The sequence below is a fragment of the Mesocricetus auratus genome, unplaced genomic scaffold (genome assembly GCF_017639785.1).
Source record: "Mesocricetus auratus isolate SY011 unplaced genomic scaffold, BCM_Maur_2.0 Super-Scaffold_100007, whole genome shotgun sequence".
Lineage (NCBI taxonomy): Eukaryota > Metazoa > Chordata > Mammalia > Rodentia > Cricetidae > Mesocricetus > Mesocricetus auratus.
In genome coordinates, this window is record NW_024429191.1 from 25332102 (window position 1) to 25357795 (window position 25694).

Consider the following 25694-nt stretch of genomic DNA (forward strand, 5'->3'; position numbering starts at 1 on the left):
TGGGAGTCCCTGGGCTGGCTGAATCCTGTCGAGCTGGGATCCTGTTCTACTGTGAGTAGTCCTCAGGTCTCCGGTGGTTCTGCTCAGGCCACCAGAAAGCAGGCTGGAGACAGGCCCACACTTACCTCACCTGTCCTGTGGGTGGAGAATGGACTTGGAAGCTGGCAGTCTCTGGGCAGGCTGAATCCTGTTGGTGTGAGATCCAGATCTGCTGTGTGCAGTCCTCCGGTCTCTGGTGTTTCTTGAGAAAGAGCATTTTCATGCCAGATTATTCTTCCCTTAGAATTTCATTGTTTTTTATTGCATAAGGAATTTGATTATTGATGGGGACAATTACGTCTACAATCAGTTTATCCAAAAATATTAATTTACATTTAATGCACATTATGGAAAATAATCTATCTGCTATCTTACCATGAATAAAATAATCTACCCTTAGGCATGTCTGGGAAAAAAACATAATATATAAAAACAAAAAGTACTTAGCACCATCTCAACCATATAGCAAGCACTTATACTATGCTGTTGTTAGGCTTAATTTCAGATAAATCAAGAAATACCCAAACAGCTGGTAATATATTATTTCTGGATATATCTGTGAGGGTGCCTGTGGTAGGGTTACCATTTGAGTCAAAGGCAGAGTGAGGGAAATTTGCCCACCCTGATGTGAGTGAGTGCCATCTAATTATCCACAAGCCAGAGGGAAAAAAGCAGAAGAAAACAGGCAATCTCATACATATTCATATTCCATCTCTCTCATCCTTCCCTCTCCCCCTACTCCACTTCTCCCCTTCCCCTCACCTCCCCCTTTCTGTCTCCATCATCTTCTGTGCTTAGACTTCAGAGATCCTTTGGACTCAAATACATATAAGAACAGCCAGACTCCCTTCCTGAAGCCAGCCAGGTTCTTTTATCTTCATCCTATAATCAAGAGTGAAATCATCAGGCTAAAGCAACCTCCATGACAACAACTTACATAGAGCCTATGCTTGAACTTTTCATCCTCCAAAATTTCTTGAGACAATATCCCTAATTAGTTCCTTACACATACTTATCTGCTTGTCTGTCCATCTATCCTACTGGTTTTTTTCCTTGAGATCCCTCATAATACAATATAGTATCATAAACATGGTCTCTTCTCATGATTATAATTGCCCCTACTGGAGATCTATGAAATACTTCCACTCTTGTGTTTGTGAGTATGTGTGCATGCACAGTACCCACAAAGGCCAGGAGGAATATCAGATCCCTGATTCTGTAGTTACAGGTAAATATTAGCTACCTGATGTGGATAGTGGGAACCAAACCCTAGTCCTCTGAAAGAACAGTTGGTGATCCTAACTGCTCGGTCATATCTCTAGTCCCAACAGCTTTCTTTTGAACATTTCTATGCAAGTCTCCATAAGGTGTCATTGCTTCCGACAGGGTTAAATCTGTGATCTAGCCCTGATCAGATAGTCACACAGTGAATTAACAGTTCTAGGATAGGAAGGAAGGAAGGAAAGAAGGAAAGAAGAAGGGGGGATCAGATAAAGATTTTTCTCCAATCAATAAGGAAATGGTTGTTGCAAATTTCTATTATTATCCCTTACTGGCAGGAGATAAAATTATAGCACTAACTTACAACCCTATCAGGAGGACCCACATTCAAAGCAGGAACCCAAGGATAGAAGGAAACAAAATCTACAATATCTAACATCTTGGCCTGAAGAATCTTCCACTTAACCTTATTACCATCACTCCCAGCAGAAAAAGAGTCTGTTTTTTTCTAAGACTGGTTTGAATGGAATTCTGTTCACAACTGCAAGAGGTACAATGAGAGAAATTGCCAATTGCCAAGCATTTAAACCAGGAATAAAATGATAAAACAGGAATGCATGTTCACAAGTACCTAGAAAGGACTTGTGAATATTTTGCTTCTATGAAGTCCAAACCAGTTGCTACAGCAGATGCATCTTAAATGTTAAAACAGTCAATGTTTCTTCTTATCCATATAGCAGTCCACAGGACTTGGGTGGTCATTGTCTATCTTGTTGCTATGACATCTAGAATGTAGTCCCTACAGCTGCAAATGAGAATCTAGGAGTACACAGGATGCTTAAGGCTTGGCTCATAGAAACAGCATACATCATTCATATGCCCATTCTATTGGTCATACTCAGCCATATGGCCCAGTGTAACTACAAGACAGGCTGGGAATGTAATCTTCCTACATGTCCACAAAGAAGAAATAAGCTGGTCACTGCAACCTGATCTCTGTCACATCTTTTATCTGTTATGTCCAGTCTCTCTATTAGACAGCAATAAACCTGGGTTTCTGGACTCACAGCAAGCATGTCAACGAATCTCTTCCAGAAATGTTCTCACAGGAACACCCAGACTAATGGATTAGTGGGGTTAGAATGTAAAGCCGAGGTGGGTTCTAGGTAGACAACATCCCAGGACTTAACAAAAACTAATTTTGGGTGCTAAATTTAAATACCATTTCATAGGATTTGTAGGATACAGAGTGTAAGGAATTCAGGACTGTTAAAATAGAACCAGGGAGACCTTTATAGAGTCTGCAGCTTCTGTCTAGGAGCACTCTTAAGACCCTTAGACATCTACAAGGAAGGTATCATTAGCCCTATGTCACAGGTGACAGACAGTCAGATGAGTGAGGTCACTTGGCCAAGGTTTCACGGTAAGTAGAAAGCATGATGTGTCATTTGAGGCTAATGATTTGAATTGGTTATTTGTTTGTACATCTGTTATTTGTGATGTAATGGGACCAGGACCTTGGGAAAGCTAGGTGCCACTCAGCTACATCCCAGCCCTGAGATGGACTATTAATCCTACCCAGCCACCTCTACTTAGTCTTCTCTCAGCAAATACAAATGCCTGTTGATAAGCAAGAGCTAAAACTAATCCAAGAATTTGAGGTTTCTTCTACACAGGGACTACATTCACAGAGCCCATAACTTTGGGCAAGTCTGTTTTCTCCCTATGCCCTTTCTCAATATAATTTGAAATGGTGTCTGTGCCTTACTGTCCCTAGCTCTTAAGTGCTAATACACTATCTCTGTGTCCTCTCTGCTTTCCCACTTACCCTCTCCTACATTTGCCATAGTATGTCATAATGGCTCATTCATGCATTCATGTGCCCCATTTGACTGTGAATACGGTATAAGAAGATACAGTGACTGACTGCAACTCCTTGATATTCCCACAACCAAGCACAGGGTCTACCAGATGGAAAGGATTCAACACATGTTTCTGAGGCAGTGAGTGAACAGATGATCCTGGAGCATTTCCCATGGTCTACTAGAATATTTAACAGCACAAAATTATTCAGCTCTCTCTTTTCATTCTCCAAGGGGCCTGGTACCCTAAGGACCAAAACCTTTGTGAGCAGCATCCCCATGGTCTGCAGTATAGAACAGGCACTCAGCATTCATACTGGAACACACAGATGGAAGAAAAGTAGGTATAACTGCATCATCGTGCAGTAATTCTACAGCTAAAATTTTATGTCTAAACTTTTAGGAAATCAGACTCGGCCCTATCACCTGAGCAATTTAAACTGTACAAATGAAATCCTGGCTGGAGCCCTGCCTGTAATGCTGACTAAAATGGGGCAGAAGAAGATAGCCCATTATTTGGAGGCCACGAATCCTTCATGGTCTGATAAAAAGTATCTACCTCTACTAAGGACAAAAGGGATGTGTTGAGATGACTCAGCTGGTAAAAGCAATCTGTTTTCCATCCCCCCAAATCTCAGAAAAGCTGGGTGAAGGTGGCTTACATCTGTAATCACATCAGTATTTTAGTGACATAGGAGGTAGAAACAGGTGAACTGCCCAAAATCCCCAGGGCGAGCTAGCTTGTACTATACAATGCAGCAGCAGAAACAATGACTCTGCCTTGTCAAGGTGAAAGGTGAGAACCAACTCCTGAAAGTTGTGCCCTGATGTTCACACAATCATATGTGCACCTTACACACAACACACATACATCACTACCAAACACAAACACACACACACACACACACACACACACACACACTAAATAAATATCAAAACAGTCTTTTTTTTAATGAGAATATACTTTTACATACAGGCCTGACCAGCTCTGGACCCTCCTGGGACCCATAACCTCTACGTTAGAGGCACCCCAGTAGCTACTTTGCTGTTGCTCAGATGCAAGAAAACCCACACCCCAGATGAAAGCGCCTGCTAAGTTAGTTAGCAATTCAGAATGACTTTTCAGAGAGCAATCCCTCAGTCTCCCATGATACTTGTCTGACAACCCCTTAATCTTGGCAAGAGCTGCATTAAACCAACCTGTCATCATCCGTCGCCGCACACAGTGGCAGCTCTCACAGAGACACACACACTCACTGAGAAACCAGACTCCTCAACCTCAGAAAAGAAATTACAGTTCAGAGGCCCTGTTGCTCCACAATCAACCCACAGGAGCTGACAGGCAGGGCATGCCAAGAGGCAGCAGGCCAAATTCAGGCTTGAGGTGAGCCGCTTCTATCCTAGGAGCTGTGGGAATTGCCCAAAGGAATGTTTAGACAGTTAATACACTGAAGGTACCTGTTTCTGCTGTGAGGGGAGGGGGGAGGGCAGGGGAGGGGAGAGGGGATGGGGGAGGAGCAGAGGGGAGATGAGCAAAAGAGAAAAGGAGAGAGGCAAGGCAGGAGAAGGCAAAGAAGAGGAGGGGAAGAGGGGGAGGGGAGGAGAGGAGAGGAGAGGGGAGGGGAAGAGAGGAGAGGGGAGGGGAGGAGAGGGGAGAGAGACAACAACATATAATGGGGCCAAGGGAACTTAAGAATGGGATTCATCAGGAGAAATTCAAAACCCTGTTGTTACCATATATCTAGAGAGACAGTCTCATCTGCTATTTTGAAATTTTGTGAAACTCTATTCCTTAAAAAATATGTATATATAAAACAGGATGAGACTATATTCCCCAAAATGTTTTGGAAACTCTAAATAAAAAGACAGAGCTGATTGACTGTGATCAAATCCTCCTTCGATGATAATCACTTTGTGAACTTCAGCGTTTACTCTGGCAGGTTGCTGTTCCTGTTAGGAAATCTCACATTACAGATCTTTCACCATACACTAAGCATTTTCAAAATCATGTCTTTAAGGATTTGGGATAACTCAATACACGTATAAGAAAATAACTCTATCAGATTATTAGCAAAACTGGGCCCTACAAGGCCATCTCAGGGAACAGTGACTGGCCTTTGGCTCTATATTTGGTCAGGTGAATTACTTCAGCCAATGGACATGTCAATAAAACAAGCAAAGAAATAAGATATATCTACCCATTTCTTTTTTTAATTTTTTTATTTTAATTTTAAACAGCTTGTTTTACATGTCAATCCCAGTTCCCTCTCCCTCCCCTCCTCCCGCACTTCCCCATCCCCCCCCAGCCTCCCACTCTATTGCCAATTCCTTCCACATAGGGGATATCTAGAGTCTGTCATTTTACTCTGGGTAGGGTTCAGGCACTCCCCTAAGAGTCCAGGCTGAGAGAGCATCCCTCTTTGTGTTATGGACACACGATGACTGTTTGTATTTCAGGGATAGGCACTGATCCACTGCTCAGGGCCCCATAGGTTGCCCAGGCCTTCTCACTGACACTCACATTTGGGGGTCCAGATCAGTCCCATGCTGGCCTCCCCGCTGTCGGTCTGGGGTCCAAGAGCTCTCCCCTGTTCAGATCAGCTGTCTCTGCTGGTTTTGCCAGTCCATTCTTTGCCAATTTGCTCATCACTCCTCTCTCTCTGTCACTGGGTTCCTTGGGTTCAGTTCAGTGCTTAACTGTGGGTGTTTGCCTCTACTACCATCAGTCACTGGATGAAGGCTCCCGGATGGTTATAGACATCAAGTTCATTATCAGGAATGGGCATTCGAGGTGGTCTCTCCACTATTGCTTAGCTTGCCAATTGGTGTCATCCCTTTAGATCACTAGAGGTCACTCTGATATCCACCCATTTCTACATGCATACATCCTGGTACCATGAGATGATGTTCAGGTAAGCCTTCTGCAAGGTAAGAGATAGGTGGGGCAGAATCTAGTTACCCCAAGCAGCTGGCCATAAGACCCACAGGCAAGATCAGCAGAACTACTCAGCCAATGCCAAATGATTCTTGACACTAAGTAAAAAAATCACATTATATTGCTTACGACTATTTATCATTTGTTCCAGTTTCAGTATGTTGCTGTGATAAATGCCATGACCAAAAGCAACTTGTGAGAACTATTTATTTGGCTTATACTTCCAGGTCATGGGTCACTGGGAAATCAGGACAAGAACTGAAGCAGTTGCTTGAAGAAGCAATCATGGAAGAACACTGCTTAGCTAGCTTTCTTATGCAGTCTAGAACACAGCCCAAAAGAATACCACCTATTGTAGGCTGAGTCCTTCCAAATCAGTCATCAGTCAAGACAATCTCCAAAAGACGCACCCACAGGCCAATCTGATCTAGACAATCCCTCAATTAAGATTCCCTTCTCAAGAAACTTCAGGATCTGTCAAATTGACCCGTAAAGCTAACTGTTGAAGACTCTGTTTGTTATGCTGCATTATAGCCATAGGTAACTACCACATCACGTGAGATACAAACAAAATTGGCAAGGCTCTTGTTACAGTTCAGATTGCACCTTTCTTATTCAATAGTAAACCCTACTTTCCCAAGGTATTATAGGTTGAGATTCACCACAGACTACACAGCATAATAGCCCATAGCCCCAGCCTTTATATCTCTAAAACCAGAGGGTCTGGGGAGATAGCTCAGAGGGTGAACTGCTTGCCTCACAAGCATTAGGACATATGTTCTGATTCACAGAACTGACAGAAACACTAGATGAAAAGTGACACATCTGTAATCTCTTCTATACAAGGTGGGTGGAGACAGAAAGATCCTGTGCTCACTGTCTAATTGGTCTATCCAAATCAGAGAGACCCTGCCTCAAACTATAGAATGGAGAGCAATTGAGGAAAGGACTCAACATTGACCTTTGACCAACTCTGGCCTCCTTATATGATTGTATACAAATGCATATCCACACACAGACAAAAGACAGGAATAATATAGACCACAGGAATTACTGTGAACCCGAGATGACAATAGGACTGGAAACACTTAGCAAAGTGCTTTGCACATGGTGAACTTTGGGAGGTGTTCTTGTGACAATATAATCTCCATTATTATTATCACTGTAGCTGCCGATTCTTATTGTTGTCATGATGCTATTTACTGTTCTAGTGTCCTATTCCCTCTACTCCATCGTGTATGCTAGAGGCAGATTAGTCTAAGGAAAAGTACATCTGCCCTTTTTTCTAATCCTGTTCTAAAATGAGAGGACTGGGCCCCTTTCCAAACCTTTAGTTTCAGGACACTGTGCTAAGTGGGACACTCTACTAATTTAGTGTCACCTTCTTTGTGGGTCCATCTTAAAGAACAAGATTACAATTCCCAGTCCTTAGAACAGTGTCATATAAAGAGTTAAATGACAAAGGTGCCAGGTGTCATTACTATCACTATATAACCAGTAACAAAATAAAAGGACTCTTGTGTGATATGAAACTCTTAAGCCTCTTTAAGAGGTCTGGGTGACCATTTTCCTATGTGGTTTTCTCAAACAGCTCTTCTCCCCTCAACTTAAGACAGGCTCTGACAAAAAAGTAATTTTCCATAAGCAACACCACCTCTGGAACTCTTTATATCAATGTAGAATCTCAGATACCCTCATGCTACAACTGTCTGGAACAGAATAGCCAGCCACACAGGAACACTTAGTCATCTGGTACATCAGAACCCAGCTATCAGGGTGATAGTAAATATACTCTGCACAGAGATCCACATCAGAGGTGTCTGCTGGCTCCCCCATCACTTCCCGCCCCATGACTCACAAAATTATCTGTCTCCTTACAACAAGCCATAAGCTGTTCAAGAGGAGAAGACATGGAAAAGCTGTCTAGTGGAGCATCGGCACGCAAACCCTTCAAAGGGGATTTTCAATCTTGTTCTACTGCCTACAACCTGAGCAAGCAGACTCAATAATCTAGACAGTACTGACCATTTGGCCCAGGCATTCTGTGTCATTGAAGGTGTCCTGTGAGCTGAAGAATGTCTAGTAGTGGCCCTAGCCTCCACCTCCATGTCAGTAGCACTTCTACGTTTGCCGAGCATCCCTTGGGAAGGAGTGGGCAGTACATCTACCAGTGGAAAACCGTTGACTTAACAACACACCCTGGGCATCAATGCCCTCTGCTAATGGAGGGCCCTGCCTCACAAGGCCCCAAGGACTGAAAACAATAATCCTATGCTAAGATGGCATGGGAGCTGGCACATACACAATAGATGTTGCCTGGTGCTAGTAGCATGTGCCTGCTGAGGAAAGGGGCTTTTTCAAGATCTCATAAGCTTCACAAATTTGGAGGTAGAAATAATTCAACACAGGAACTACGTATCAGAGATCCATTTATTTTGTGAAGTGCTGGCAATTAAAGGATGGATAAAAGCCAGGCCTACTTTGAGGGAGTACCTGCTCCACTGAAAAATTTGCTATTGTCCCTGAAGTGTAGGCTAGCTTTTCTACTTATTCCACTTACAGAAACAACTTAAAGAAGTTTGCTTTACTCTGCTTCGCCGTTGTTACATCATCACTAGAAGGAAGGTAATAAAAATCCCTAAGAGGAGGGTAAAGGTATAGTGTTAGAGTGCTTAGCAGTTTCCTAGCTTTGCAAGCCCCTGGGTTTGGCCCAAGCACAGGAAAGAAAGAAAGAAAAAAGACCCTAAGAGTCTCAGTTGTTAAGCAATGAATATTCTGTCTTGCAATAGCACCCAAGCCTCCCATTTGCCTGTCTGATTCCTCTCCTTGCCAGACTGCCTGCTGCACAGAGTAAGTCCCTAGCATGCCCCAAGGAGAGGCACTGCTTCCTCCCACTGATCTTCATCAACCATCATCCAAGGAGGAGGTTGTTAGGGATCTAAGCCCCAGGGTCCTGTGGACTTGGGCTCTTGGCCCTGCAAAGTCACCTGGCTTCTCATTCATCAAATTACTCATCTCTATGATATGGATAACAATGATGCCTTTTCATAAGGATCTCAAAAGGATAAAATGAGCTCATTCGTGTAAGCCCAGCTCAGAAGCAGTGCTCAGTGCCCTGTCACCATAGCGATGGAGGTGTTGGGAAGAGAAAGGCAGATGCAGACACAGCCCTCAGCAACCTGATCCAATAGCCTTTTGAGAGCTGCTGAGAGAGCCCAGAACACTATCCAGCTCCAGAACACTGTGAGGCATGGTGGTTAGACCTACTCCCCAGCCCAGCCCCGACTAGCTCACCTGGACCAGCTTTTCCCAGACTCTAGAAGAGGCAAACATGCACGTATATATTTATGTAGACAAGAAAAAAGGAAAAAAAGTTCTTTCTGGGCAGAGCCTAAATCTCCAGCCTCCAAAGCCCAGCTGGATAGCATGAGTTGTAACAGAAAACAGCCGCACAATTAGCTGGAGCTCTGTAGCTGTCTGCAGCAGACTGCTTACACCGATGTCTCGATAGGTGGTCCCCCAGTTCATCAGTTCATAAATAAGTAATTTGAAATGTGTTCCTGGGGGAAATTTTCCTCCTGCTCTCCCCCAACAGACTGTACTCATCAGTTTTCCCATTCTCCAGGTAGCTGCCGTCCTCATTTATAATGGCCAGAGGAACTGCGCTGTTCTAATTCCTGCTTCACTACATTGTCTAATGCGAGTTGCGCCAGGCTCACACTCCACATTTCTTTATATTGATAAGAAAAGAAAAGCCTTGCATATATTATTTATTAGCACTTTGGAGGTAGCTTTGCTACAAGTTTAGATGGAATATTTTTACATACGAAGCAGGACAGGCAAGTTGAGGTCTGGACAGAGGTTTGGCGTTCCTGGATCCCAGGGAACACAATCACATATACTGGACAAGTGAATGCATGCCCACACAAACCAGGCACAGCTCAACCCTCACCAGACTACTTTCCCTTTGCCCTCCATTCCTTGCCCCTCACCATATTTTTGCCTTTATCCCAAGCCTATATTTTTCCCACTCAAGAAAATGAACAACCAGACCGAAAGCACCTGGTGGTTTCAGAATAGCAGGGTCCCCCACTGGCGAAGCTAATGGAGTCACTAATTTGCCTGGCCAATAAAACCAATGACTTCTATACTAAAAGCCTTTGAGTGAAGCCTCCGGGGCTGGCTCTGGGGTAATGGAAGGGGGGTAGTTTCCTCTTAGCCAATAACCTAATTATTTTTTAAAGCACTAACTGTACCTTTCATTATAATAATGCATATAATTGATTTTGCTGATGATGTCTTTCATAAAAATCTATCAGTCACCAGGAACTATATTTACTCCTTTTCGTTGTTTTTATGATTGTTTAGCTTTGGAGTCCCATAACAGGTAATTAATAAAATATGTTAATCTGAGAGCCATTTGCCTCATGAGCTCTCTAGGAATTCTTTCTCATTCCATTCTAGAAAGCTTTTGTGGAAGGAAATACTTTCCAAGTGAAATCTTGGCACAATTTGAAAGTTACATTTGGGTTCATTTGTTTATTTTCTTCGCCTATAAACAGCCAGAGACAGCCATCAAAAGAATTCAAAATGTGATCATTAGGTTACAATTGTCCTTTTTCTGGTCTATAGGCAAGAATTGACAGCCTTATTCCCAAAGACAGCCTTCTAACTAGGTCATTAATGTCAGTGACCAGCCAGTCATTGGAGGAGGCTATAGAAGTTGGTGTAATTAATTGTAAATCCAAAAAAGAAACAACAACAAAAAAACAGAAAAGCAAAATGAAGCACAGATATCTGAATAGTCAAGCTAACATCATCACATGAGAGAAAAGATGCTACCTATGTCTTTCTGGGTATGGGTTATCTCATTCATTATGATTGCTACCAATTCCATCCATTTCCCTGCAAATTTCATAATTCCATTGTTTTTGTAATAGCTGAGTAATATTCAATTATATAAACAAACCACACTTTTACTATCAATTCATCTGTTGATAGACACCCTGGCTATTGTGAATAGAAAATCAAGAGCACGGATGAATAAATATTTCTGTAGTAAGATGTATGTTCTTTGGGGTTTATGCCCAAGAGTGGTACAGCTACGTCACATAGTTGATCTATGTCTAGCTTTTTGAAGAACAGCCACACTGATTTCCATAGTGGCTGCACCAGTTTGTACTTCCACCAGCAGTGAATAAGTGTCCCCCTTTGCCATATCCATACCACATTTGCTATTGTGCAGAGAATAAGTAATGATGAAATGATTGGCCCTAAATGGAATATCTGCATCACACCATTTTCTCACAAGCACAAGTATCCATGAGAGAGACAGGGCAGAAAGACTATAATAGCCAGAAGCAGTGGATGACTACAAGGAAACAGTGTTTTACTGGACACAGCAGGACATGTGCACAGACAGAATCAGCAGTTGTGACAGTGTACTCAAGATCTGTACAAGCTCAAGCCAGACAAAGTCCCAGTGTATAGGGGTGAAGGTGGGCACAAAATCCCATCTCTAGCTGGGGAGCTATTGGTATAGCTTCTAGGAAACGGTAAGCTAGTTTTCATGAAGGGTATGATTCCTGGTAGCTCTATCAAACTCCAGTGAATGGATAAGCATCCAAGAGCATACCCACAGCACTAATTTGACTCAGTGTGTTTTTAAAAAATTAATTCAGACATAAAGCTGGGTGGATGCGGGATGAGGAGTGCATCTGGAAATGGGAAGGGGTGAGTATGCTCAAAATACAATGTACAAAATTCCCAATGAGTTAATAAACACACTTCTCAAATGAAAGGGGTGACAGAAAGAGAGAAAGGAAACTAATCAGAGTCAAGTTTTACATTAGAGGTGACTTCAAGACCAGAACCTACTATGAGGTAAACAAAGGCTTGAAAATCTAGGCATGATCTCTCTGATATGTAGTTCATGTGTGTAGTATATGTGTGGTATGTGTATGCAGTATACATGTATGTAACATTTGTGTGTGGTATATGTGTGTTTGTAGTATGTGTGTGTATGTGTGTATGTAGTAGGTGTGTATGTAGTATGTGTTTGTGTGGTATATGCATGTATGTAGTGTGTGTGCGTATGTTGTAGGTGTGTATGTAGTATATGTGTGTGGTATATGCATATATGTAGTGTGTTTATGTGTATAGCATATGTATGGTGCAGTGTGTATGTGGATGAGGACTTGACTCTTACATGTACACATAGAGGCCAGAAATCAACATCAAGTGTCTTCCTCTATTGACCTCCACTTTATTTTTGGATACAAGGTCTCTCCCTGGACCTGGAGCACCATTTTGGCTACAATGGGTTACCAGTAAGCTCAAGGTATCCTCCTTGTCTCCGTCCTACCCCACCTCCATCAGTGATACACATATACATTACCATGCCAAGCTGTTACTTGGTGCTGAAGATCCAAACTCAGGTCCTCATGTTTATACAGCAATACACTTTTACTCACTGAGCCATCACCCCAGATCATTGTTCATTCTTTAAGATTTACTTTTATTATCTTTAACTATGCATATGGGAGCAGAAACATGTTACATAAGTGCAGGTGCCTGTGGTCAACCATCGATGTCAGATATCCCCTAAACTGAAGTTTAGTTGGCAGTTGTTAGCTGCTTGGTAAGGGTTCTGATCTTCTACAGAAACACAACATACTTTTCCCAGTTGAGCTATCTCCCAAGCCCCACTTTTCATTCTTAAGTTGGAGACTGACAACAATACTCAGTCCTTCGCCCCTGAAGCGAACTGGCAAAGACACATCGATAATGAAGGAACACAGAACTTACAGCAAGGTTTCTCAAACATTACTGACATTTGGCATAGATTCTTCTTGACGTCAGGATGCTATGTCTCATACTGAATGTAAAAGCATCCTTGCCTCTAGCTAACCCTACCCCTCCAGTTTGAACTGCCAAAACTGACTCCAGGCATCAGCAAATACCCTTCTGATGGAAAGGTAGCTACCATGAGAATAACCACTGCCTCAAAAACAGGGCACATGGCTTAGTACTACAGGGACCATTTCTGAAAGTCAGTTGACAACACAGACAAAAAGTCTACTAGGGGAAAGAAGAGGAAGAGTGAGGAGCTTGACCATCAATTGCTCCAACTCTCATCCGCATCACAGGGAGTAATTCCAGACTTCACTGAGTCACTTGTAGGAATTTTGCTCTGGATGTAGCCTACATCTCATGGTATCATCCAAGACTAAATTGATAAAGAGGAATCAAGACAAGTCAGTAGAACCTATGCCCAGTCCCAAACTCAGGCTCCCAGAGAAAGACAACCTGCCCAGACCAAAAGGGCCACTGATATAAAATAATGTCAGTGTATTAGAATAGATATTACACATGTTCAGATATCTGTATGTGGACATATGTATATAGATATAGATTTAAGCTTCTGAAAGGTAAGCAACGAAAGACTACAATAAACTCCTGGCCGATTGGAGAAAAATCAGATACTGTGTAGACCATATCCCTAAAGAGTAAAATATGATCATCTCTAAATCTCATATCAGTTGTACCCATTTTCACACATGTAACATGAATTCCCCCTAGAAATTCAGATCCCAGGGTACCCTAGTACAAATTATCTCAAGTATAGGTGAAGATTTGCATGGAGGGGCATCTTTTACATGTTAGTAAGAGATTCTTTTATGTGCACTGAGTACAGGCTGTGTGGAATTTCCTTATTAGAGAATTGGAACCCCACTAATGGCATTCATCATTCAATTTCCTCACTCTGTGGAAAAAAGAAAACCAAACCTCCATTTGTGTACCTACTCATCTGTACATGCACCCCCCATACCATCAAAACCACACCACACAAAAATAACCAAAGATAGACACACACCTTCATTCAAAAGTAAGAATACAATACTTAAATACATAAACTGGATTTCCAGATAAGAAAAGCATATGCCTGAGGCAACAGTAGAATGGGACACCAGGAAGAAAAAATAAACTATTAAATAAAATTTGCTATTTGTAGAATATCAGCAGAGTCATCATGTGGGTGGGGGGAACTACTCTGTTTTCTAATTGCCTACATCTATGTTATAACTTTGCATTGCTTTTATTTTCAACTATCTACATGAAGAACCCAGGGAGACAGGTAAAATTTTCTGTGCTATTCAGATCTTTTAAATCTTAATGGAACCCTGAAGCATACCCAAACATTGACATCCAAATGACAAAAAATGGAAAGGTATGCGTGTTAATACACAGCAGGACATGGAAAAAATGAGGGAGGCTTCAGTATGGAAGTCAGGTGTCCTGGATTCTAACCCTAGCCTTCTGCTTCTTCCCCAGTGATCACTTGCTCAAAACTGCTATGCAAACATTTTTAATTAGATGTGAGAACAGGATTTCCAACATTGTTCACTTTAGCTTTGACCGCCTAGAGACACCACCCTTTGCCTGAAGTCACCCACAGCTGGTGGCTGACAGAGAGCAAACTATAGATAGGTCTACCTCCCAGTGCAAGGCCTTTCCCTTAAAACTGTCCCTGTACCAACCTCCTCCCCCAGCTTCCTCATTGCTATGCGTCCCTCTCTGATTGCCTGTATATCCCAGGCACAACTCACTCTCCACCCCCTACAGCTCACTCTGCAGGTAGTGTCGGAAAAGAGTGCAATGGGAAAAGACAGGCATATTGAAGGGGTTTCTTTGCCCCAGGACCCCTTTATCTGAAGTTGTCCACAAAAGCAGAAATGAGTTGATTTGCATTTTCCCACTGAAGCAAGCAGTGCAGCTGAGGAGTGCACTCGCTCCCAAGCCCCATCTTCTCTGGTTTGCCCTGAGGCCTTCTCCAGGGCTCGAATAGCTCTGAAAACACCTGTATGCTGCCCATTTAAATATATGCTTCAGACAAATCTTCAGGGGGAGTTTCAAAGGGGAAAGACTAATGCTTTCCCTCCCTGGCATACATTATCCTTCCTGTGAATGCTAAAGGCAGAAATTAACTCTCTCTAGACGGGTTTACCTCTAGTCAGGATACAATATCTACTTTCTGTGTGAATGGTCAGGTAATTAACAGATTTCTCTAATGCTCATCTATGTATTCTGCAAGTATTTACTGACTGAGAAAAAACCCTGTGTTGGTTCCATGCCTCAGTCTAAGCACAAGCAAGAACCCTACTGTGTTAGAAACTTATTTCCTCATAGATCTTGAGGTCGAGAGGTCCAGACCAAGGCACTGGTCCCCAATGAAAGAAAGAGCTCCTGCTACACCATTCCATGGTGGAAGGCAGTAGGGAAAGAAGGCGGGCAGAGAAAGCAAAGGGATCTACAGAAACAACCGTGAAAGGAACCTACTTTTAAACTCATCACAGCTTTGGTCAAGAAGCACATAGAGATACTAGGATGTGCATGGATTAGATTAGGAAACAACATGCCCAGATGTGTGCAGAGGTACCCAGATATTCATAACTTAGACCAGAAGACACCATGCCCAAATATGTACAGAAGTACTCAGAAGTTACCTGAGGGGGGGGAGGGATGGAGTCTCACTGTAGCAGAGAAATTGACATGGAGAGTTTCATAGCTTCTTTGAATGGGCAATCTTGCACACTCCCTGATTTCATTCTCTGTTTACATATCTAAGCTTGCTGCATTGGCTGGGCACCATGACCTCCTGAATTCTTGGTAACTTCAAATGAAAATCTCTGGAGGGCAGAAAGATATCATCACACGCCACTGCATTCTTGGTGGATTCCCCAACTCAGCTTCAAACCCCACTGGTTCTCAAAGGTCCAGCCTTCTAGGAGGGGCCTCTGCCACGCTATATACATTTCCCTGTACAGCAATAAGCTTGCCCCCAGCTGCCTCACCCTCCTTCCTGGTGAGTACCTCCAGCAGATCAGTCTTCCTGGCTTGGCAGCCTAGAAACTGGGGAGTAAGTTTTCCCCATCATTTTACTCAAATGACTATTGAGCAACTAGAAAGAGGATAGATTTCATACCAGTATGCCAATTGTTATAAATAATTCAAGGAAGGAAGGAAGGCTGTCCCCCCAAAGAACAAAGTAGCAGTCCATTGGTAGTCCATAGCAGGTAGCCTCTTGGACTGGTAGAGATAGCCCTGTTATGTAGACCTGTCTAACTCTCATCTGCATATACTTCTGTCTCATTCATGTCGCATAAAAAAATATTACACATTAGGTAATTCAGAAAGAGTAGAAATGTATTCCCTCACTGTTCTAGAAGCTGGGGAGGCCAGGATTTGTGCACAGGTATCACACAAAAGCCTTCAGATGACATCATTCCATGGTAGAAGGCAAAAACACAAGCGTGGGTACATGAGAGAAAAGAGCCAAATTCGCCCCTTTGTAAGGGCGCACCCTCATTGACACGTAAATGCAGACAGAGCCCTCCTGACCTACACTCTGCAGCAGGACCACCCTCCCCCAGCACCGCCATGCTGTGGTCAAACTTCAGCAAGGAACTTCAGAGATCACCCAAAGTCCAGAGCTGTTTCCTGTCTTTTTGCTTTTATGCTGCTGACCTACAGGTGCTCTCTCCCCTGTGACAGCTCAATCTCCAAGATGATGTGTTTTCTTTGGCCTGTAGGATACTGAGAATTTTGGTTTTGCTTTGTTTTCAGCTTGAAGGGGCAATCAACATTTCTCAACTGAGAAATTTCACAAATCCAGGGACATCAAAGCTCTGTCAGCTGTGTCCACAGCACTGACCAGTAATAGTTGCCTGGGGCTACACTGCTCTGGGCGTCAACTGCGCATTCCTCTTCCTGCCACTACCTCACTCTGGAGCCTGCAATCTCATCACTGTCCTGACCATGGTCCCTAAAGCCCTTCAAACTCAGTCCTCTGGCTACACAGCCAGCTTTCTGATCTGGGTCCAAAAAACAAAACAAAACAAAAAACTAACAAGCAGACCACCTAGATGAGTATCCTGGCCATATACACATATCATATACAGGTATACACTTAAGCACATAAATGAGCACATGCCATAAGCATATGCTCACATACAAACACACACATAGTACAAAGACACACACCCTCCTCACTTTCTCTTTCAAGATCAACCAAATATTCAACTTCATTGCAATCTAATTTTTCAAATGTCTGCCTAAAGAATATTTTCTGAAAATGAAAACAAAACAAACCCACTCTTGGAGACAAACACAACTGAATCAAATGTAAGACTTAGGAAGACAGACACTGTGTTACATTTAAGTGAGCATGGGTACATTGAGGGACAAGGCATGAAACACAGGGCAGAAAGCACAGGAGAGACCCATCATTTCAGCAAGGACCACTTCATCAAACCTTCCAAGTCACAGCCAGATGAATACAGAATTGTAAAGACAGTTTCTTCTACTCATTCTGCTCCCATTCTACTCCTGTCTCCATAGTGAGGTCTAGGAATGGAGAAACAGCCTAACAAATGTGTCTCTTTCTAAATGGCATGAAGCTGGCCTCTTTGTGGGTCCCGTTTTCTGCATCATTTTAATTAGGAAAGGCGAGAAAGTTTCCACTGTGCCCCCTTCCCCTGTGTCCTAGGTAAGGGTTTCTTTCATGAATTTTGACAGAGGCACCGTCCTTCCCTCCTAAGCGTCCCTCCAGTCCCCAGACAATACCCCCCACTCCTCACACATTAACTTACACACACAACTTTCTTCCTCTCGCCCTCCCTCAGCCCACACTTCTCTCCAAAATGTATAACATAATTGTGAAGGCTAATTATCAAATAATGCTTAAGCCTCTGGGAGCTAGAGGGAAGGAGGGGCTAGGAATGTTTTAAAAGTTCTCAGGCTGTAAAATAAACATGATTAGCTGAAACAAAACTGCCTGCTGCAAAATCTTGAAACGAAAGTGAACTTACACACACACACACACACACACAAATATGCATGGAAAGCATGCACATATGTATATAATAACTTATTATAGAAAAATCAAATGTATCATTTTTTAATAGGTCACAGGAATTCTCTGCCATTCTCTGGCAAATCCTTTAAGGAAAGAAACAAGTTGATGTTGAGTCGTGTTTTCATGAAAATGGGAGCTCCACCAGGGATTCAACCCCAGAGAGAGATCATTGAAAAAGGAGAGAGGAGGGCTGCCTCTAGAGAGGGAGGAGAGGCAATATGAATGATGCCTTTATCCTCTAGCCGCAAACATGGACAGACTGGGCACGGCAGATGGAGTCTTCATCATGGAATCAAACAGGCTCACAGCAGTGTGCCTCACACGTGAATGTCACACATTATAAACTGCTGTATGGCTGTTCTACACACTGTGATAAGCAGAGCCACAGTCAAGAGGCAGAGAGCCTGCCTGGGCCTCCTCCCCCCCCCCACTGCCCCCACCACTCACAGACAAGAGACAGAGAGCCTGCCTGGGCCCCCCCACTGCCCCCACCACTCACAGACAAGAGGCAGAGAGCCTGCCTGGGCCTCCCCCCCACCCCACTGCCCCCACCACTCCAGGCAGAGGCACTGGTTTTCTACTCCCGTCCTCGGAGAGGAAGGAACAGCAGTCATGGGTGCACCTGGGTGTTGCGGCCAAGTCCTCAGCTGTGATGCATGGAGACATTAAAAATAGAACTGTGGCTGGTCAGATTTCAACTGTCCTGGGACTTTGAGCTGTTATAGAGCAGAAGGGGCTAGCGGGAAGAGGGTGGTGGTGGGGATGCCAAGAAACACGCATAATAATGCCTAGCTTATTAGGCAAAGGAAAAATGCTGCAAGGCAGAAATGATGGCTTCTAGCTCCTTTGGTAGAAGTCAAGTTGAGGATGCTATTTGTTCAACGAGGCCTCTTCACAGAAATGAAAGAGCTGCCATGAGCCCGGATCAGGAAATCTAGAATGTCCACGATAAGATTCCATCCTCAGCTGAGTATTCTAGTTGCCCACTCAATCCTGTAGAGAATGTGGTATCTGTGACCCTCAGGGGTCCTCCCTTCTAAATGAAGAATAAGCTTTAGATGTCATGTTTACTTCATCTACTGAGCCCTCTGGTCCCTCTAGTGGGACTCAAGTATGAATGTAGAAGGCTAAGCAAGAGGCAGTAAGAGTTGGGCAAAGATCTGTGGGGGCTCTTTCTCTCCTCCAAACTACAGAGCTAGACCACAAACATCTATAGTTGGGACCCCCGCCATCTCAGCACTGACACTGCTTCCTGGGTGTGACACTACACCAAACTCAATGAGACACATACCACTAAAGGATACCAGATTCTAGACTGTCATAGAACAGTAGCACATCTGCCCACATCAGTTTTTGCTGTTCTTCTTCTTTGTGCTGGAAATTAAACCCATGCCTTGTACATGCTAAGCATGTATTCTACCACTATGTGCTATGCCCAACTACCAGTTTTTCTTTTCCTGGTGGAAAATGAGACTGGAAGAGTCTTCTTCTTGTTCAGAAGCAAACACAAATACAAACCAGAAAAAACCAAACAGATGTGTAAGATAAAAATATCTGTCTTCAAAGATATTGCAACATTCAGGACACTGACTAGTGTCAGCCTTACCACCTCCCTAAAAAGTATTTAACTTCCTTACGTCTAAGGTTTTTTATGGGTTTGTTGGTTTTGTTTGTTTTGGGTTTGGTTTTTCTTTGTAAAAGGAATAGCCACATGAGGTGAGATAAACAGTGTCCCTGCAAATAAACCCAGTACAACCTGTGAATGGTATATAAGGTGACAAGAAAAGACTTGGTGGGTGTGGTTCAATTAGGAGTATGAGGTTGCCTTGGACTGTGTAGGTGGGGGTGGATGTTATGAGGAGCATGTTTCTAAAGGAAATCAGGTGTAGATTTGACTCCAGAGAAAATGTGTTGTGAAGATGGCGACAAAGGCTAGAGTGATGTAATGTGAAACAGGAAGACAGAGTTTCAAGCAAAGCAATACAGAGGCCCACTGGCATCTGGAAAGGCCTGGAAGATAAATTCTCTCCTCTGAAGCTCAGAATGGAAAATGCTCCATTTGGCCAGCCTCAGTGAGCCTGCTGCTATGCTTTAGATACAGTTTGAGTACATTTCCCCCAAAGCTTTGTAGAAGCTTGGTCCTATCATGGTGGTATTGACAGATGGTGGACCCTAAAGAAGCAGGGACTAGGAAGGTGTGGCTAGATTAGGAAGAGATTAACATAGTTTTCCTGGGGTGGAGTTAGAGCCTGAGAGAACAAACTGATAGAATAAGACTAAGCCCCATGCTTGGTTCTCTCTGTGTAGAGTCATTCTCCTTTCTGCTTCTGACACATTGTGGTTTGGCCAGGAACTGGCGTCATGTTGTTTAGATTTCTATTCACCAGAACCATGAACCAAATGCACTTCTGTATAAAGTGCCCAGATGCAGGTATCTTGCTATAGAAACACAAATAGACTTAAGACATCATTGTGAACTTGTGATCCACTGAACCAGAAGGAAATAAATTTGTATTGTCTTCAGCCACTGAATATGTACGGAGATTCATCTGACATTGTGATTTAAAAAATACTCTGGAGAAGAAAAAGAACAGATTTAAGAAAGAAAGTTTATTTGGCTTATAACTTCAGGTTATAAGTCCACCATTGTAGGGAAGTCAAAGAAATAACTTGAAGCAACTAGCTACATCCACAGTCAAAAGCAAAGAGCAAATCAGTGTACACATGCCTGTGCTATGCTCGTCATCTCCATTTTATAGAGACTGGGACCCCAACCCATGGAGTAATGCCACCCACAGTGGGAAGGTTTTCCCACCTCAATTAGTTTAATCAAGACAATCCCTCACAGACATGCCCCTAGACCCAACTAATCTAGATAATCACAGGTGTTTCTCCAATGTGTCAAGCTGGCAATTGAAAGGAAGCATTACAATCGTTTGCTTTTCTACCAACAGGAAGCAAATAATTTCCGTAAATAAGAGTAGGGACAACAGCAGGAAACAGCAGCTTCTTGCTGTGGTTATGAATGATTTCACTTTGAACCACAAAGAACACGGGGTGTTTTCAGGAAATTATTTTATCTCCTCACTATTACAAATTATTCTATTAAGCCACAAAACACTCTTCTCTCAGATCACCTACTGTTTATTTGTTCATAAGAAGCTCTCCTCATAGCATCCTACATTGAGTTCTATTGCAAAATAAATAAGTGAACTCCCTAAGTTCATAAGCACATTAACTTCTGTCTTCCCAACAAGCACTAGTAATTAGAAAACTCAAAGAAAGGTTTTCTCATAAACTAAAAGTTGAAAGGCTAGAGAGTTAGCTCAGCAGTTAAGGACATATACTGCTGTTTCAGAGGACCCACGTTCAGTACCCAGCACCCACCTCAAGAGGCTCACAACCACCAGTAACTCCATTTCTACAGGATCCAACAACCTCTTCTGGCTTCTAGGGGCACTGCACTCACATGTAATTACACACACACACACACACACACACAAATAAAAATCAAATAAAAAAAAAGAAAGTGTCTGTAACAGAGAAAATATATGTCTTCTGTGTTTGCCTGCAGTGGGTCAATAAATGTATACTGGCCCTCACAATGAGCAAAGCTCACCTTCTCCCGTGCTCTCCCTAATGAAACAAAAATAATACTTTAAAACACATTGCCCATCATCATCATATTTGCCAAAAACTCTGATAAATTACATTTTAAATCAACTTAGAACTTATGTTGAAGAGAGTTAAATAGAAGATACATAAAGAAAATCCAACAGACAGCTAACAAGAGATGCTGAAGGAGAAAACATAGAATAGGCAGAACCTCAAGGGACTAGAGAAAAATATCAAGACCTATACCAAAAAGTTTTCCTTATAAAAAAAGTTATTTGCACTATAATTGAAAGACGAGAGCATTTAATGGTGCGTTCAGACTCAGAATAACCAAAATCAAGATGTAATCTTGAAAAATGTATTTTAAAGAGAAAACAATTTGGAATGCTGAGCAAAAGAACCATATAACTTATGAAAGAAGTTAAGCAAAATTTCCCTGAATGATTTTTGACAGTAAGGCTTGGTGCCAGAAGAAGTTAGAGTCACATATGCAAGCTATTCAGAGAATGAAAATTACAAACCATTAATAACATCCAAAGACCTCGATTGCTCTCATGAAAAACTCTTCTGAATAAATACACTAAAAAGTTTCGGGCAGGGAGCTGGCTCAGTTGGTAAGGTGTGTGCTACACAAGCCTGACAAACTGAGTTTGGATTCCCAGAACACATGAAAAAGCTGGATGCAGTAGTGCTCATTTCTATTAACCCAACACGTACCTACAGCTAAATGGGAGGCAGAAACCAGAAACTCCTGGGCTAACCAGCTCAAAGCAGATGTAAGGTAAGGATTGATACCTGAGGTTGTCCTCTGACCTTCACATGTAGGCATTGGTATATACATACACACAAATACCCACACACACATGATAAATATATAGTTACTGAAAAATCAAAGACTGGAAGCCAAAAGAGTCTAGTTTGAAAGTGCTGTATTACTTAAAATGCAAGTACACTGCCGCTATAAAAATGAGATGATCAGCATATGCAAAAACCTTCCATTGGCTTTTAGTAATAGCAATGTCTATGACAGTTCCAGTATTATTTCTCTGATGTTGTGTAGCAGTGCTGGTTGTGGAATATTCCATCATCTCCCTGTCATGAAGGACAGCATGTTCACAAATCCTCAGTGAAATAACAAATCTTTAGATATAGACCAGAAGGTACCAAGCGACTCCCTGCATACCTGACTCTCAGGTAGAAATATCAGTGCAAATCCATGACATATTTGCATATTCTAGTTCTTCCCCCTCCCAAAACAAAGACCAGACCAATGGTGATAAGCATTTCTTCCTCAGATTTCTGAGACAAGAGGGTGAGGTGATGCCGAAGAGTGATAAGGTAAAGTGAGGACAATGGTTATTTTAGAGAGGAGGACTTGTTATAATTGGGACATACAGAAGTTACATGTGTAGGCAATTGTTCATTTCTTGATTTCTGTGATGGTTATAATGCTATTTACCATTAAACAGTTCAAACTGGACATTGGTTTTGTCTTTCTATGTGTCTAATTTCATAAAAATGTGTTGAAAAATTTAATTACAGTGATAATTCACTTGTTTTTCACATTAAGTTACTGTATGAATGTGAATAGTCACAGTCTCCAGAAGCAAAGGCTATTTTTCCTTCCTTTTCTCAAAGAACTGGGGTGTCATAACACGTGTCCATCCATGGTTCCTTAATCAAACACACAGCAGAACCCCACTGATGCCTTGGTGAATGGTTTAAGATTTGGTCAAACACCCCATATTCTAAGTCATCTGCATTTTTCTACTAGATGTCTCTCCCTGGCAGGGAGACTCCTCAGGTCTGAAATCCCAGAAGGAGAGGCTTATGTTTATTATGTTCCCCAGTTTTATACCCATGCCTCTTCTGCTTTTACTTTTTATACATACTTTGAAAATGTCATACATGTACATAATGTATCTTGATCATGTCTTCCTCCAACTCCCTCCCTGCAACTCCCCCTTGGCCTTCCCCTCAACATAATTTCTTCCCAATTTCAGGTTCTCTCTCTTTTTTTAAATAACCCACTAAATCCAATTAGGTCTACCCATGTGTACATGAGCAGCATACCAGTGCCCACATACCCCCAAAAAGTGACTCCCCCAGAATTTATCAACAGCCAGCAATTCCTCAGTTAGGAGTGGGGCATTAGGAACCCCTCCCTCCTCTACGCTGGGTTAACTGATTTGACCTTGTTCAAATCATCTTTTCCACAGACTGCACCAACTAACCTTCCCAGCTTTACCATTCCCTTCTTTCTCCAAGACTCCAACCTCAAAAATAAGCTCTACTTTTGACTTCAATTTGCTGTCTTATCTTTTCCTCATTTCCCTGATCATGGTTCCTCTGGTCAGTTTTCCCCTTTCTTTGGACTCAGATCAACTTTAGTCATCCTTTAGGACACAGCTTTATTCCCACACTCTAAAGGAAGACTCTATTAGTCAGTCCCATTGTCCCTTTATGTGCATTTCAAGAATGCCCAATACCACTATTGAACAGTTGGTATATCCTACTAGTGTTGTGAGAGACTTTTTATTTGTGGGGTGTGCAAATTTGCTTTATATTGTCTAGAGCTATTACTGATCCTTTTCTAAATTTCTAAAGAAAGGCTTCTGTGTCTCTTTGTAGATGGGTGGTAGATAAATGGGTGGGTGGGTGAGTGGATGCATGTTTGCATGCAATCAACATACATGGATGCATGGGTGGTTGGGTGACTGGATGGGTAGGTGGTGGGTGGGTGGTGGTTAAATAGATGGATGGGTGGATGGGGTGGATGAATGGATGGGTAGATAAGTTGGTTGATAGGTGGATGGGTATGTACATGAATAGATAGATGGGTGGGTAGATGAATGGATGAGTAGGTGGATGGATAGATGGATGTGTGGGTGGGGTGGATGGGTGGATAGATGGACTGATGGATGCATGAGTAGTTGGTGGGAAGATGACTGTAAGAACAAACCAAATGATGCTATGTTTGAAAATATCATCAAGTGCTGACAGATACAACATGTTTGTAATTAGTGAGAGTAGAGTTATGACTCTCCACTTTGACAATGGTAAAGTCACTACAAAGGAGTCCCTGGTAAGCTACAAGCATTCACATGTTGGGCGCTTAGATGTTGAGATGCTAAGATGAAGAGAGGGAACTGAGTATGAGACTACCTGAGGTAAACCTTTCACTCCAACTTCACTCACACCAGCACACTTAAGTAGGTTACATATTGAAACTTTGAAACTTTACACAGACACTTTGAGAATAAATAACGTATATAGTCTATATATTTTACAAAGATCTCTGTACAAAATAAACAATGGAAAGTTTGGTTCTAGTAGCAGGAGCAGTTGGATGAGAGACCTTTGGAATCTGAAATCTAGGTATGTAGAGATGCCATGAGAAAGCTAAGACCCTCTCCCTGAGGTATACAGATGACATCTACAAAAAAATGACAAAGTCTTTGATAGGTGTCAATTATTATAGAGCACTCCCAAGCTAAAAGGAATAGCTCAGATCACCAGGCCAACTGGGTGACACAGACACAGCTCTGGATCCCTCTCTTCAGTAGCCATTGGCCCACATCCTCCTGAAGAATGGTGTACAAGGAGAAAACAGATTAGAAACAGTTTGAGTTCAACTGTCAGTAGAACAATTTTGGAGATGAAAAGGCCATGGTCCATTGTGCACAGGGGTCTCCCCTTCAGGACAGCTGGAACAAAAGAGACGGGCTGAGACATGACTGGTGTCTCCTATGTCGTGTATTGGGGAATGTTTAAGTGGTCATCACATGTGGCCATGTATGTAGCAGGGTTATCATCCCTTTTTACTAATGACACAAGCCAAGATTCAGAGAAATTAATAGGGCTGACCAAGGACAGAAGTGATGGTTGATCTTCAGGATGACCAAGGTTCGATTCCTGGCACCCACGCAGCAGCTCACTACCACTCTCTCTGGCCTCCTGGAACACTAGGTACACAACTGATACAAAAACATACATGGAGACAAAAACACCAAACACATAAAACTGTGTTTAAATTTTAAAAATCATTTTTGAAAATAATTGCCCACACAGTCAATCAGCATCAGTACTAGGATTTCAATCCATG